This window comes from Equus przewalskii, chromosome 1 (assembly GCF_037783145.1).
Source record: "Equus przewalskii isolate Varuska chromosome 1, EquPr2, whole genome shotgun sequence".
Classification (NCBI taxonomy): Eukaryota; Metazoa; Chordata; class Mammalia; order Perissodactyla; family Equidae; genus Equus; species Equus przewalskii.
The window spans coordinates 172,305,582-172,321,397 of NC_091831.1; the positions used below are offsets into that span (position 1 = coordinate 172,305,582).

The window sequence follows — 15,816 nt, forward strand, 5'->3', positions numbered from 1 at the left end:
AACCCCTTGACCCTAAAAGGTATGAGCAGGGCATACAAAATTAACCAGCAATCTTACTCAGTGGGAACAGTCATTTTCCTTAAAAAGATGCCTCTTTGGAAGATCTCTTCATTCTTGCCAGGGTTTGAGAATTTGTATCTATTTAATGAAAGGCAGTTCTTTTCATCACTCTTACATCAAGCAGGCAGGTAAAAACAACTACCACATAGTCTCATTGTCCCTAATTTGTCCCCACTTCCAATCCATCCTCCAGTCTGCTGACTGCATGGTCTTTCTAAAATGCACATCTGATTATGTTTGATTATTTTCAATGGCTTTCCATCTGCTACAAGATAAATCTACACTTTTAGTCTGACATTCAAGGGTCTTCAAAATGTTTAGCCTGACCCACCCAATCAGTTCTACTCCCAACACTCTATTCACAATTTCTACGCCGTCAATACAAACTAGGTATGACACCCTGAACATGATACACTTTTCATTGCCTCTGGGCCTTTGCACATGCTGTTTCCTCCACCTGGAATGCCTCATAAAACTCTGCTCCTCCTTCAAGAGGGAGCTCAAGCATTACCTTTTCCCCTCTTGCCAAACATAGATGCTTCTTCCCCTGGGATCCCAGTGCCTTCTGCACAAACCTCACATTTCTCCACTCATTGCACTGAACACGAATTGTCTATTTACATGCCTGTCTCCCCAAAGTATTGTCTTTGAGGTCAGAGGCATATCTTTTTCTCCATGCCTAGTACTTTGCCTGGAGTAAGCACTCAGTGACAGTTTACTGACTGAAAACGTAAATCAATAAATAGACCACCATATTTTTTTCTTATCACAAAATCTTCACATCTTAGGATGATGTCCCCTTGTTCTTCTGTACAATGTCTAAACTGGATGTACACTGACTGCAGGACATTTGTATCAATCTCTATTTTTGGATTCTATCAACTATTTTTTCTAAGCACAATTTTATAATCTCTCTCTCACTATAGTGAGTTGACTTTGGCATAAAGTTGGTGATGAAATACCAGCTCCCACCTACATGTGAATGAAGAGAACTCTTGGGTGAACAGTGGGTTGCCATTGTTCTAAACATTGTCTAGACATAGGTCATTTTAGGACTCCATTTCTTACTAGGGACACAAGTTGAAGGATTACCTGTAACCCACTAAGACTATAAATGCATATTTGGGTATAAACAGGAAGTGATATCAATATCTTCATGCCAAGGGAGTGCTTTAAAAGAGGGTTTTTAGTCTTAAAAAAATGGAATTCAGATTTAAGATGTAGCTTGTTTGGGGTTCTGTTGCTGTTTGACTGCTTCCTGTCTTCCCTACCTTGCTGAGCAAATGCTACCTAGATACAAATGTCTTCTAGGAACCTGCCTAGCTGAAGCCAGGGACGTCCTTGGTGCAGAAGTACACATTTTCCACTTGAAATAATATCCTCATACTCCTTGATAAAAGGCTTCACATTCAAAATAGAAAAGAATTTGCCAGTATATTCTTCACTTAACGTGTACATAATCTTGAGCCAGGCCCCAAATCAATGAAGAGAGGATCTAGTAGCTGTTTGGGCCAACATAAGGCACCAGGCATCCCAATTCTGAAGCTAGATCCAATCTTTTCATTCCCCCCTGACTCCACTCCATTGGTTCCATTGTGCCCCAAAGCTATGGACCCTACTCAAATGTGAGGGGTGCTCACTAAGGAATAAAAGTTTGGAACACAGTAATAGTAGCCATCTTTCCTGCATAATGGATTCCTCTTGGCCAGTGGACCACCTTCCATGGAGCAGCCCTATGTGGCATTATCTTTAACAATCAAAATTAGGTTTAAATTCTGTTAGATGAGACCACACTGGCCAGTTCCCACCCCAACCCCTTAAAGGATGATAGGATTTGTGACCTTCTGATCCCCTCACCACTTCAGAAGATGGCTACCCTTTAGAATTTTAAAGGTCTTGAATGGTGGGGTGCCATAGAAAGTGTAAGTCTGGAATGTGAAAAGAGATTAACTCTAAGGATTTTCCAATTTATTAATTTTTAGGGCTCATTTTGTGTTACAGCTAAGCTTTGGGGGTTTTGTTTGTTTTAAACATTACAGCATTACCTCAAACAATTTTCATTTAAATAGGTAGGGAAATGTGAGTAAGAGATTCCTCTCTTACTAACTAGCATAGAATAGGGCCTCTTTTATGTCATTTTGAGTCAAATCCACCAAGAATTAACAAGTTTTTGCTCACATTTAAAAAAAAGAATGTTAATAATACTCCTTTATCTTTACATTTTTACATATAAGAAAAGAGTACAGCAAGGGAAATAATGAAAGTGTTTCATAAATTCATTCATTCAGCAAACTTACTGAACAGCTATTATGTGCCAGGAACTAGACACGGTACTTACTGCCTAACAGCAGATTTACAAGAAAAAAAGAATATGGTCATTTACAGCTCTAAATTTAAGAATGTGAAATGTGACCACTGTCAAATCATGTAGGCTGGGAATTTCTGTCTGTCCACTTTCTATCTCTTCTCTTGAAAGAAAAACTTTTCTGGCAGGAAGTGTTATTAGGATGGAAAATGGTCATCAGCATAAATTCCAACTTTATAGTTTAAGAAGAAGAAAAAATATATTTATGTCTCCAACTTCAGTGGGGCCATTTGAAACTTCTTCAAAAACTTATAAAAAGACATAGGCTTCGGTTTTCTTGTGGGTTTAAAATGAATCCATTACATTAAATGACTCTCAGTAGCAAAAGCAAGTAATGATTTGCATTCTAAGCTAGCAAACTGGGGGGTTAGGTATATTTGTACAATGACATCTTTTTTTAATTTGCTTTTATAGAGATTCTCTCCCATTCCTGCTTCAGTGAACTTGGGAGATTGTCATCATTCAGTATTGTTTAAATTAGTAAGGCACAAATCTGTCATCTGGTTTTTAAATATTTTTCCCCTTTGGTAATGTAGATGAGTAATGCCTATCTCCATTCTTTAAGCATATGCTAATATAATGATAGTCTAATTTTGAAAAAAAATTAAATTAGTTTTTTCATATCTCACATCTAGAGACCTCCTGACATATTGGAAAATATGATTTCTTCTAAAATATACTTTGCTAGCCTTCCTGAACACTCATACTTCAGTGAACTATACTTTTCTTTTCTGTTCAAGAAGTGCTATGAGACCTCTCGCCTGAGCAAGTCTCCTGGAGAAGATGTCATTGATGAGGTTGCTCTACCTTTCACGGTAACTACCAGTCAAAGTTATGGCTTTACCATCAGTCATGATGGTTCGTCCTGGAACCCAAAGCCACTTCTAATGTAAAAGTATGAGCAAAGGGCCTATCCTGCCAACAAAGGCATAGGAAGTCTTGTTTCACCCTTCCAAGTCTTTTATTTTATATTCCTAGACTTTCCATCCTCGAGGAAAGAACACTAACATTAGAGAGAGACGTATTCAGCTTTTACAGTGTCCTTGTCTGCCAAATGCCTCCTTGTTTCAAGTCAAGGTAGGAAAAAACTATTTTATATAATTTCAATTTCACATTTCTCTGAAAGTGGAGTGCCTAAATCTTATCAAGTTAGCAATAATTTCTCTTTCAAAGCAAATGTGGAAAGCCAGAAGTTTGTTCTATTGACGAATTTCATCAAAAGCTCTCGATTTTCTTCCCCTACTACTATCTGATAAGGGACACGCTGCCTGATTTTTTTCTCCCTATTTGTAATGAGAATCTTATTTCTATTTGTGGGTTTTTCAAAACTGGGACTATCAAGTAATGCGCTTACAACTTACTTTCCAAGGAAACTGCTTGAGAGCTCCTGCACCCAAGTGACTTCTTACCATTGTCCTCCCTGCCCTCCTGACGAGTGAATTCCCCCCGAGTGATTTATTACACATATGTAGTGCGGAGTCCAGAAACGGGGCTGATTGGCGGACCCGCCTGCTGCCGCTGAAGTTTTCCTGGTACCTTCTAGATGCTACTGCTGGATTACATGACTGATTCACTCCTCTCTGTGTCTCCTGGCAGCTAAATGGGAATATTGGAGGGCTGCCAGAAGGGTAGGTAGCCAACCTGCTTGCCCTTGATTGTGCCTGCCAGCTTTTTAATAACAGAAGTAGGGTCAAGTAAGTGAAATCACGAACCGAGGAGAGTATTCTGAGAATGCAAAGGCAGTTAATGTCCTTCCAAGCCTGAGATGGCTGGCAACCCTTGGCAGAGCAATCTATGATTTGTGGCACCTGACCCCTCCACTGCGACTGTTATCTGTGTATTCACTAGAAACATATTTACAGAATCTCTCCATTAGCAAAGATGCCTTGTGTGTGATTACCCAATTGTCATGGTCACACTAGGATTTTGATACAGCTCCTATTCACAGATGGAAAACTGCACTAAACTGCACGCAGGATTGGTTTAAAGCAGGATCCGAAATCGATAGATCAAGACTTCGGCTGGTGGATCTCAAAGAGATCATCACAGTCTGGCTCCCCCCTCCTCCTCACCCTCGAGGCCACATTCCACCTCCCGCCACCCAATGGCAAAACATCTCTCCTTTATTCCCTTGAACCCTCAAGAATTCTTAATAAAGTTAAAGATAATGAGCTATAAGAATTATCCAAAGAGATGAGCCTGGTTAAAACAGACTCCACCTCAGAAAACATTGGAGGAGCCCACGGCTTGCTTCAACCGGCTAGCCTTGCTCACGTTTGTATAGAACTCAGCGTCAGCAAAGTACTTGCTCCTCGTTTATAATGTTCTCGTTACAAAGGCAGAGCCAGGTTGGAGGCTGGCTTTCCATCATTCCTACGGAATCAACAATAAAGAACGTTTTAAAAAATTTTTGTCCGAGGCAAGTGACAATGAGGGCGCTTGCTATTAAAAAGTTTATCGGGAAGTTTAAGAAGTGGCGTTTCCAGCCTTCCCCCTCAAATAAACGCAGGGAGGTCATCCATGCCAGAAGATTCCTCTTGCTTACATCCTCTGCTGGCTGGCGCGACAAATGAGCTGAAGCAGTGATTTAGGGAACAGAATCAAACTCACTAGGAGCAAAGAAGTGGTCATGAGTCGAAATGGAAAACACGATAACCCAGAGTCATCGTCATGTGTCTCCCAAATGAGATGTGCTGAGGAAATGAAAGAGACAAAGTGGCACCAGATAAATAAATGAAGGCGAGAAACTCACCACAGGTCAAGAAATACTACTAAGGTGACCTGCCCTGACAGTCACCGCAGGCGACCCTTGGGAACCGCGTCGGGGTTAAACGCCCTGGGAACCGCTGAGATGCCGCCGGCCTGGGCGCCGGGGCCTGGCGGGAGGAGGCCGGAGAGACCCGGGCCCGCAGCATCGCCGGGTCCAGGCGGGTCCAGGCGCAGAGGCGCGCGCGGCGGACGCGAGACCCCCAACCCCGGCGCCGCTGTGCGCGCAGCAGGCCGCGCGGCCGGAGCCAGGCCCGGGCCAGGCCGCAGCGGTGTCCGCGGCTCGCCGCCTCTGCAGCCGCCGCCCTGCGCTCGCTCGGGAGCGTCCCCGCCGCCGCGGGAAGCGAGATGCCCGAGCGGCGCCCACGCTCATGGCCCGGAGCTGCGGCCCCCCCCCGGCCGGCCCGAGAGGGTGCGGAGGCTCCGCGCCCCAGCGGGACGCAGGCGCCCTGTCCGCGCCTTGGGGACGCCCAGGAACTTGGGCGCCCCTCGAAGCTGGGAGTCATCTGGACGCGGTTCTTCCCGGGTGGACCTGAATTCCACCCCTGAGAAGATGCTCCGGGCAGGAGCGAGCGCCGGGGGAAGAAAAAAGAGCCCTTGAAATGGGGGAGGGGCAGGCGGGAGGAAACCGCGCGGAGGAGAAATCCCCGTCACCACCAAAACCGGTTCAGAGAAGTCCTGAGGTTTTACGCCTGGAGATTTCACTTTAAAAGCTGGAAAAAAAATTTTTCCACCGCTTTTAATTGAAGTTAACAAAGTGCAACAAATCCTAACTCAAATATGATTGCGGTGAGATTAGGGTCTAATTGCTTAGGGTTCAGGTGGAATCTGCGGGCTAAATCCTACAGGGCCAATCTGAATTTCACAATCGTTCTGTCAAAAGGAGAGCGATGAGAGCCCACACGCTTCCTAACAAGTCATTTTTAACAGTTACAAGCTTCGCACAAAGACCACACAGGGCGTCTAAGAGATGCAAATCTAATCCCTGGTCATTCTACAGGCCTTCAACAAAGATGTGCTAAACCCTAATAGAAAAGAAATCAGTTCTCTGTCACCAGCCCCTGGTAAAATCTATTAGAGAATGGACAGAGCCGCATCTACAGCAGTTGCTGCAAAGGTTAAGGACAAGTACAAATAAGAGGGACCCAGTTTTGTTTTCCGTGTGAAATATCGGGAGAAGCTAACCCCAAATGAGGGATGGGATTCGATCCGTGGCTTCGCATTCGTTTGAATGCTAGAAAAAAATAAACACACGCATTAAGACTGTGGAAGACTCCGTTTCTGAATCTAGGAGAGATGAAACAAATTCCCCCCAAAGTTGGGAATCTTTGCCTCCGAAATTATCGAGGAATACTAACGGGGGAGGGCGGGCGAGCGCGCGGGGCGAAGAGGGGGGACCCGGGCGTCGGGACCCGCCAGCTGACCTGCCGGGAAAAGCCCCGACGGCAGGGCCGCGGCCGGGTGGGACTCGGGAGCCGGCTGCCTCTGGCCGCCGCGGGGGCCGAGCGGTGGGCGCCGACGGCGGGAAGTCTGGGCGGCCGCCCTCCGGTGCCGCCGAGCCGGCGCCGGGCCTGGGTCCCCCTCCCCGACCCCGCCAGCGGGCCCCCGGCCGGTGGGGAGGAAGGCCTGGGCATCACAGGCCGGGAAGCATCTCAAACAGGCGCTTCTGCGGTCACCGACCCAATGAGGTCCTCACGGACACAGTGTCATGCTGGGGTGTTAAAAGGGTTAATGCGTTGCAGCTACAACGCATCACTGTGGGCGAGCCCCTTCAGAAAGGAAGGGCCCCGGGCGTCCCGGCCCCTCGGAGAAACCCGCAGGCGGGCTGGGCGGGCTTGGGGGGGGGCTGGAAATGACCGTCCTGGAAAATTGTATGGCGGGATTCCCTTCCCCTCCGCGCGGTGCAGAGTCCCCGGCGGCCGGGCAAGCCCGGGTCTCCGCCGCAGTCACGGGCTCCGGGGCTGCGCCGCGGGCGGGGCGGGGCGGGGCGGGGTGGGGTGGGCGGCCCGGGGGAGGGAGGGAGCGCGACAGAGACGCGGCCCCGCCCGCTGCGCGCCCGCCCGAGGATGCGCCCTGTGGGTCGCCAGGAATCTGCCGCCCTCTTGGGACCCGCCTTCCACTTTGGGAAACGACTGGGGACCCGAAGGTGGAGGGCTGCGGGGCGGGCTCGGCTCCAAGTCCCAGTACAATCGCCCTGCCATTTTCCCAGGCAGCTCGGGCTCCTTCCACGTGGCACTTCCCTCGAGGTCGTGCTGGCAGGGACGAAAGGGGGCGCTGTCCAACAACCAGGGTCGGGAAAGACCAAGAGGCTCCCCTCTTTCTAAAGTCCCTTCTCCAATTGCTTGGAGGAGGGGTGGGGCACTTGTGCGAAAGAAAGGATTTTTGTCTGTTTCCACCGAAGTTTCCAGAAGCCACTATTTCTTCTCCTAGTGACTTCGCCCTCTGCCCCCTAGGTCCCCCTGAATTTGTTTCTCCCCAAGGTAGAGCCCAGAGCTGGCCAGGTGGGAGGAGGTGGCTGGAGTTCAGGAAGCAAACTCCATCCCTGGCCCCTCAGCTCCCTGGCCCCTTAATGTGCTCTGGCAGAAAGTGCCCATTCTTAAGGTCTGGCAGGAGGCAAGGAAGGGATTCATAGGTTAGCTTCTCAGCTCAGAGACACCACCACACGCACATCTGCTTCCTCCTCATTCGGTTCTATGCTTGTCCAGGCCAGGCCTGTGCCTTAAGTGGGGGCTGTATTCCTTTCTTCCCATCTACTGGTGTTAATTGAATTTCTCTGTGCTGCTGCTTCTCTTTGCTTCGGTCATTTTTCTCCCTAGTCCTCTGATAGGCTGACCTTGGCCGTTCTCTGGTCTTCTTACCCCCAACTGGCTTCTCATATGGGCCTTACTAGCTCTCATTCTTTATGGCTTAGCGCACGCACTTTATCTGCTTTTCCTTTTAGTACTGACATTAGGAAAATGATACCGAATTGCCTGCAAAGTAAGACTGCAGCTATGAGGCTGGAATTGGACAAGAAAACAAGTAAAACACAGGCATTGAAATGAAGAAACAGAAAAAGAGAATGAGGAAACCAATGAAAAGTAGACAATAAAGCTACAGCAGGCTAGAAATACAAGAATAGGATGTGCCTGCAGGTGGTTTTGGGTGCTCATGAGGATCTCCCATGTCTCCCTCGGGAGACAAGGAGAGGGCTCCCTGAGGAAGGCAGGCTGAGGTTTCTTCTCCCTGACTCAGATTGCTCCTGAAGACTCGGGCCAGCAATCTTGAGCCTGCATATCCTTGGTCCCCAGGGAGGTCCAGGAGGATGGAAAGGGATCAGCACAGAACATCCACCACTCCTTGAAATGGTCTTGGAGTCACCGTATCTCTATGGAGCTGTCAAGTGGCTGGAACTTTCTGCCCTGGGAGCCTGCTCTGGCTCGCTGCTGCTCTGAGGCACATTCCTGTGCACTCCCTCTGTCTACCCAGCTAAACCTAGGCTGGGGCCCTGTCCTCAAGGGGGCCACTAGCTCCCCTTCACCCTAGCAGATGGGTCCTACTGGTCCCAGCCTTACTCTCACCTCCCGTCAGTTGTAGGAGTTTTGTCCTCCTGGTTTGCAGAAATAGGGAGCCTGGAGGCTCCCTGTGGGAGGGCTGCCCTGTCCTCCTCAGGGTGGATTAGTGCCTCAGGCCCAGTCTTGCTCATCCATAGAATGGGTTCTAGAGAGGAAAAAAATCTAGAGAGTTTACAGCTGTGTGTGTGTGTGTGTGTGTGTGCGACGTCTGTTAAGGAGAACACCAGGGCTTTTTGGGCGAGCTTTGCAGAAAATTGAGCAAGCCGGTGGGAGCTGCACAGAAACTCCTCCATCCGCCTCTCCCCCATCTATTGGTTCTGAGACCTTCCCAGAGGCAAAAATGCTTCCCAAGTACGTCTAAAGACACAGCGCCTGCCTAAGAGGCACCAACTTGAGGAGGTTCATAAATTATCCCCTTTTGAAATAAAAATGGAAATCAGCATTAAACACGTAACTATTATTAGATTGAGTTTCAGCCTACTAGAAAGTTCGTTAGATGGTGGTATCTGCGCAGAGATGGAATCTCTTTTTTTCTTAGGAAAATTCATCAGGGAAACAGCAGCAGTTGGCTGGCTTTGTTTGGTCTCCTTTATTTCTTCAAAGAAAGATTGTATTTTAAGACAGTTTTAAAATTCCCTTCAGTTTAGGGTTTGGATCGTCGTCTTGACCCAGTGAACTAATATCTGTATGTTCCGGGGTCAAATTCACGGGAGGTTTCCACTCATCCGCACACCAGACTTCTTGGTGTGGTCTCCAGAAGGGGGTGGGGGCCTGGAGGGCAGGCGCCGCGGAGCCGAGATTGTTCCGGACGCGGGCGGGGAACCCGATGGAGGGTCACCCGCTGGTTAGGGGACAGAGGGGGAGGGGAAGGTGTGGGGAGGAGAGACTGGGGCCACGGGCAGGGCGTCGGAGGGGAGGCGAGGGGGCTGGGGAGTGCCGAGGCTGTGGGCAGGAAGGGGGAGGTGGTGGACAGCTGCTTTTCTTAGTCCTGGAAACCAAAACTCTCTCCGACGAGAGACCCTAAACTAGCTCGAGGTTTTAAGCGCCCACACTTCTGGTTGAGACCCCTGACCACCCATTTGAAACCGTGGGGCCGCGAGGGACCCTCGGGCGGTGCAACCCGGAGGCCGCAGAGCCGCCCCGGGGTTGCGGTCGCAGCTCTGCGACCGGCCCCGCAGACGCCCCGCTGGCCCCCGCCACACGGGACAGGGCTTCGCGGCTCCAACGCGCGCATTTTACACCTCTTCTGGCTGCTCTTCCTTTAAAAAACAAGTTGGAATTTTCCATCAAATCTTTTACCCGTGTGCTCTTCACTAAATGACTATTAACCAGCACCGAGGAGAAGCACAAATATGGTTTCTCTCTCACCTTTCCTGTAGGGTTTTTTTTCCGCCCTTCAACCATGGAGTCTCGATTTTCTAAGCAATTAAGTTATACATTCAACAGGAATATTCGATTTGAAATACATCGGGCCTAAAGACTGATGCATAAGGTCTGGGGCTAGAAGAAAATATTGAGTGCTCGCCTGCAGATTCTGTCACCCATCATCTGCCCGGAAGGCGCTCTGTATCTTTCAGCGTGTCCGGCTCTTATGATTGCAAATGGCCCTGTTTTCAAATGGAAATAAGACTTGCAAACTGATTATGTGTATTGAATTGGAATCACTCCCTAGATCCTCTTGTTTAAAATGTATTGAAAAAAGGATGATGGCCGCAGACCTCTGTAACCAGCTCCCTCTCTTCTCAGGGAGGTCGATCTATTTTGCAACTTTTTGCCATTTGAGCATGTTTCAGCCAGATAATTGTTGCCGTTGTGTTACCCGCCCAATGCACAGAGACGGTACACACACTGCCTCCCAGCAGGCCCCCCTGTGCTTCGCATGAGCATCACCCCCTAAACACCCCACACTCGTCTGCCCTGCCCCACCACTTTGACCCAAAGACCAGCCATAATCAGCAAGACTCAGCTGTCACAAACCCCACACACTTCCACCAGGCACCGTTGTTCCTCTGTCTCCCCTCACCTCCTTTCCAGTCCCCTCTCCTTTCCTCTCTTGTCTTGTCTTACCAACAAGCAGAACCACATACACACAAATCCCCAGCTTCCACACACCCAACCAACAGAATCCAAGTATTTAGCCAGGTTGTTAATTTTCAACAACTGATTTTGGGTTGGTGTGGCGTAGCAGTTGTTAGAAAACAGTTCATACAGGAAGCTTAATGTCAACTGTTAGGGATGCATGAAGGTCCTTGTATACTACCATAGATCGCAAAGATTTTCTCTTTACCCCCATCCAGTGCTTGATTATGGCTGTGGGTGTGTCGGCTTGTTAAAAATTTCCAAAGGTTCTCCCATTTGATTTCAGTATGAAGCCAGTGTGACATACACTGAGTTTTACCTGCTGTGTGAGTTGTAGGCATGATACATACGTACACTTCCAAAGTTTCCTACACCCAGGCCTCAGCCCCAGGGGTCCTGCTGGGGAGCAGTAATCAACATTCCAGTTTATATTGTGGGTTAGTGAGTGGCAATGAACCAGCTACAGCTTCTGTCTTCCCTGGCTAGAGATGAGGATGTATGGTCTGTGCACGCCTGGGGTGCAAGGGTTGCAGTTCTTGCTGAAGCACACTCAGAAGGAAAGAAGCCATCACTTCCCAGCTTGCCCCCTCCCTTTATCCCCACCCAGAAAACGGTGCCTTGCAGACCTCAAGGCACCGTCAAGTGGCCAGGCGGGGAGAAAGGTTTAATCCTCTGCGGCATCAGAGTCTCCTCTGAAAAAGCCGGTCGCTGCAAGTCTGTTTAGAAACCTGGTGCTCTGGGGGCACCTGCGGGGACCCTAACTGTGCGAGATCCACTGTATACACAGGCGTAGCCGGATTTGTTAAACCGCTGACCTGGTCTCCTAGGTTAGAACAGAGCGAGCAACCAGCTCAGAGGAACCAGCTCTCAGTCCTTTTCGTGTCATTACGGTAATTCCCAGGTTTACATCTGTGCGCGCGCGCTCAGCCTTGTGTACGCCGGAGGATCAGGTAAATCGGTAGCACGCGGACCAAATAAACCCTTGTTTTCCTAGAGCTTTGGACACCTTAGAGCAGTGGCTTTGGGAGGGAGAATGCTAGGCATCGTGGAGGCGCTGCCGTTCTGGGTGATTTTGCACAGAATGGCTCCAGGGCATTGCGACTGGGGAAGGGTACCCAAAGACACTTATCATGGGCTGACATATTCGATTTTGTAGAAATGACATTATCAGCAATCACCGAAACCCCTAGAACTGCAATGTTTTACACTCCACCAAGAGCCTGGTGTTACTGAGGATTCCATCCAGCATCAAAGACAGAATTCCCAGAAATGTACAAAATGGGGAGAGGGAGGAAGAAAAGTTTGTCTTTTCTCATTGTGAGACTACACTCGGACCTGCTATCTTATTTCCACTACTCTGTGAAGGCCAGAAACAGTTCCACTTGTTTTTGTTAGCTGGCACTAGTGTTCCTACTAACGATTTCTGTTAGTGGGTAAGGTAGGTGTGACAAATGACAATAATTTTTGTTACAGATTGCTTCAAGACGTCTCATCTACAGCTGTGTGTCTCAGGCAACAAGTCCTTTTTCTTTAAGAATAAGTTTTAATATTTCCCCAAAGCGTAGCTAGTTCTTCAGAGTTTCACATGAAAATAAATTAATATTCTAATTTAAAGTGGGGAAAACCAAAGAAAGTTTTTGTTTATTTGATTTTTTTGAAGGGAAACTAAGTTTCATGTGGCGTCTTAATTGAGCTAATGAATGCATTCAACTTTCTTGCATCCAACAGGTTCTGTAAGATCCCCTACTAAGAGAATTCTACACTAAAATTCTTTCTTTTTGAATATCTTATAAATAGATATATAAGATAGACATATGCACCTACACTTCTATAATACACACACAGACAGGTGTCTGTATGCAACCACTTATACCAACATACACACTGGGCAGAATCAGATGTGAATATTATGTTGGAGGAAAGGGTGCTCTTTAATGTGGCCAATTGCCTGCAATTTTTTAAATATTTTTTTCTGTTTCAAGCAGCGCACTAATAGTGACCACTTTATATTGCAGTGTCCTGAAAATAATGAAGAAAGAAATAAAATAGGAAAATGAATTTAAATCTCACCCTTTCCAAAACTTTGTTACAACTCGCAATAACTAAGACAGTAAATGTTTAGAAAGCAGAGACCAAATGGGAAACATTATCAAATGAGAAGCCTGGGTCTGGGTTGAGATGCCCTCCAAATAGAGCATTAGGTCACTATCAGAGAGAGACGCAGCCAGCCACTTCAGCCATGGCTTCAGATGAGGCAGAAGCTGTGCTGTCAAGTTGCTGAGCCTTCTGCTCCTGGGTTCCTTTGAGAATCATCCAGGAAAGTTCAGAAACACAACTACATGGAGAGGGGGGCATGCAGACCCTGGGCCTCCCCGTCAAGAAAGCACATTCTTTCCTCTACTCCCATCCATACCCAATTCCTCCAGCCACTTGATGGAGGAGCTCAGAGGGCAAGCTCACCACAGAGGGTGATTGGGGATAGGACACTCCTTCCAGAAGCTACTGGCCCAAGAGGCACCAGAAAGCTTTTTATGCTCCAACTTGAGGCAGGAGCCCAAGTTGGGCCCCACAGAGGGTGGCCCAAAGCCGCAAGAACACAATTGCACAACCACAAACACACCAGCCAGGAAGGCAGAGAGGGCCAGAGGAAGTGAGTGTCCCGCATCTCCTAATACTGACCGGGCTGAGCAAGGAAAACATTCATCCTCATGCCTCCCAATACTCAAGTCTGTCACTTTCTTTCCATTCTAAAAGAAAGCCACATTTGAAACAAACAAGCCAGTAAATCATGCCTAAGAGCCATATCATCTCAGATTCACATTTCCCGACAGGCTTCTAGTTCTCCACAAACAATATCCACGCTCACTCTGCTCCCCAGCTCTAATAAAGGGGGGGGGGGGGATCTAGAGAGACTGGAGACATTCGATCAGAATTCAAGGCAGCTTCTCACAACTCTCTTGTTTATAGAAAATGAATGTCTGCCTGGCTTGCTTTTAGTTCAAGAAAGGGGTCAGTCTTTATCAGCACGGTTCACACAGATTCTGGATTTTTTTCCCCGTTATCTTAAATTGACCCGCTTTTAAGATAAAGACATAATAGAGAAAGCATTGACCTTACCTGGTCCCTAATGAGTTGGAAGTCAGAAAACCCCGTTCTCATTTCCTCTTATCTCGGGTCGCCTGAGAAGAGACTCGCGCTACCTTTTGTGCTCGCGCCTGGAGATGCCCCTCACCGACGCCCCTACTCGGGGAACGCGCCCCAAGAGCGGGCTTGCCTCTACAGTCTGAGAATTCTTCCCCAGGGTCTCAAAATCCGAGACCTGGATGCCAGACCTCGGCCTAGCCCAGCCCTACGAGGATTTAAAACCCCTTGGAAGGCTCCCGAGCAAGTCTTGCCTTTGAAAGCCCAAGCACTAAGCAGTGGGGAGAGCCGGCTCCTGAGAGGCCCTTGGAGCGGAGCGCGCGGGGCCTCCCTCGCTTCCAGGAGCAAGTGCCTGAGCGCCTCTCGCGCAGTCGGCTCCAGCCAGGCTCTGATTTCACTCGCGGGCCCCAAGCTACTTCCCACCGGGCCAGCCCCTATCTCAGAGCTGCTGCCCCGGCGGCTGAGGCGTTCCCTGCCCCCACCCGCCTCCTGGCCTTGAGGACTCCAGCTGTACCCGCTGGTGCTGCGGTTGGGGGCGGCTGCAGCCCGGGCTCCCTTCTGCCCTGCTCAGAGCATCTCCAGTCCTTTTCTTGCCTTCCCCGAACCCAGCCCAGTTCCCGGCCTGGCCAGCGGAGAAGGCTGCTTCCTGCCTCTCCGACCCACAGCTCGGGGGGCTCCCAGGCTGGGGCGGGGGTGGGGAGCCGCTTTGGGATGCTAAACATCAAACAAGCCAAGCCTGGGGTTTCAGGCCCCGAAGCCACTAGAGCCGCTCTCCAGGGCTCTCGAGAAAGTCCTCGTGTTTACATGGCAGAGTGGGGGTGGGGGAGAGGAGGAAGGGGAGATGCTGTCTGCAAAATCTCCCCCACTCCCCGCAACCGTCGGGGCCTAGGGATGGGTGGGGTGTTTAGGTGAAGTCGCTCAGCTTCTCCCTGAACTCGGGGCGAACTGCGCTGCCCCCACACGTGGGGAAGCTTCCGGCTCTTCCAGGCATTTCAGCGCCAGGGGCATCTCCAGGAGGCTGATTTCTCCTCAGGAGAGGCCAGAACCGACCCGAGCCAGAGATGCTGGAGACCTAGGGGAGGTCCATCCGGGAGAGCACGGACGAAGATCGCTTCGCAGAGGCTGACCGGGATGTGGGGGTGGGGGGCATCCCCGGGCTGCGGTCTTTCGCTGCACGCAGCCGGCATCTATTTCCCTATCAAGACGCTTCCAGTCGCGTTCCAGGGCCGCTTCCCGCAGCTACAACAATCTCCCAGCCAGGAGCGGGAACTGGTGGACCCCGCGTGATGGATGGAGAGACGCGGCCAAGGCCCTGTCTGTGTCGGTCCCGTCGGCACCCGGCTGAATTCACCTTTCCCCAGGACGAGTAAACAGACTTCAAACTAAGCTGGCTCTAGACGGCGGGGAGAAGAATGTGTTTGACAGAAACTACATCCAGTGCAAGGGTGACAAGGCCGAGGGTACCAAAGCCCACTAAAGTTGTGACTCTGAGGAGCCCGTCCCCCCTGCTAGGATGGGTTGCGGAGCAGCCCTGGCAGCGCCTGCGCACCCTGCCACTCCACCCAGCCTTGTGCTGGGCCTGGGGCTGGCTGAGCGAAGGCTCCCACTCCACGGATTTGGAGCCCTAGAGCCAAACATCTCCACTGCCAAGCCGCGGCCTGAGCTGGGTGACTTGACCACCTACACACCCTGTCCTGGGACCACTGCTGCCCATTCTAACACAAGTGTTCAAACTTTCCAGTTTTCACTTGTTTTCTAAAATGTGAGGCCTGCTGAGATTCCCTTCAACCAGCACACTCTCTAGACCCAACCAACCATCCTCTCGGAATCTCCGAGTCTCTTCTGGATACT

The 15,816-nt window shown here is 49.7% G+C and overlaps 1 long non-coding RNA gene across 1 annotated transcript in view; it reads right to left on the bottom strand.

Moving 5' to 3' along the window:
- LOC139078097 (uncharacterized) overlaps positions 1 to 14,355 on the bottom strand; it is a 30,527-nt gene extending 16,172 nt beyond the window's left edge. The window contains exon 1 of the long non-coding RNA XR_011530853.1: positions 13,942 to 14,355. This is a non-coding gene — a long non-coding RNA (uncharacterized lncRNA). The remainder of the gene's footprint in view (positions 1 to 13,941) is intronic.
- Between the last annotated feature and the right edge of the window lie 1,461 nt (positions 14,356 to 15,816).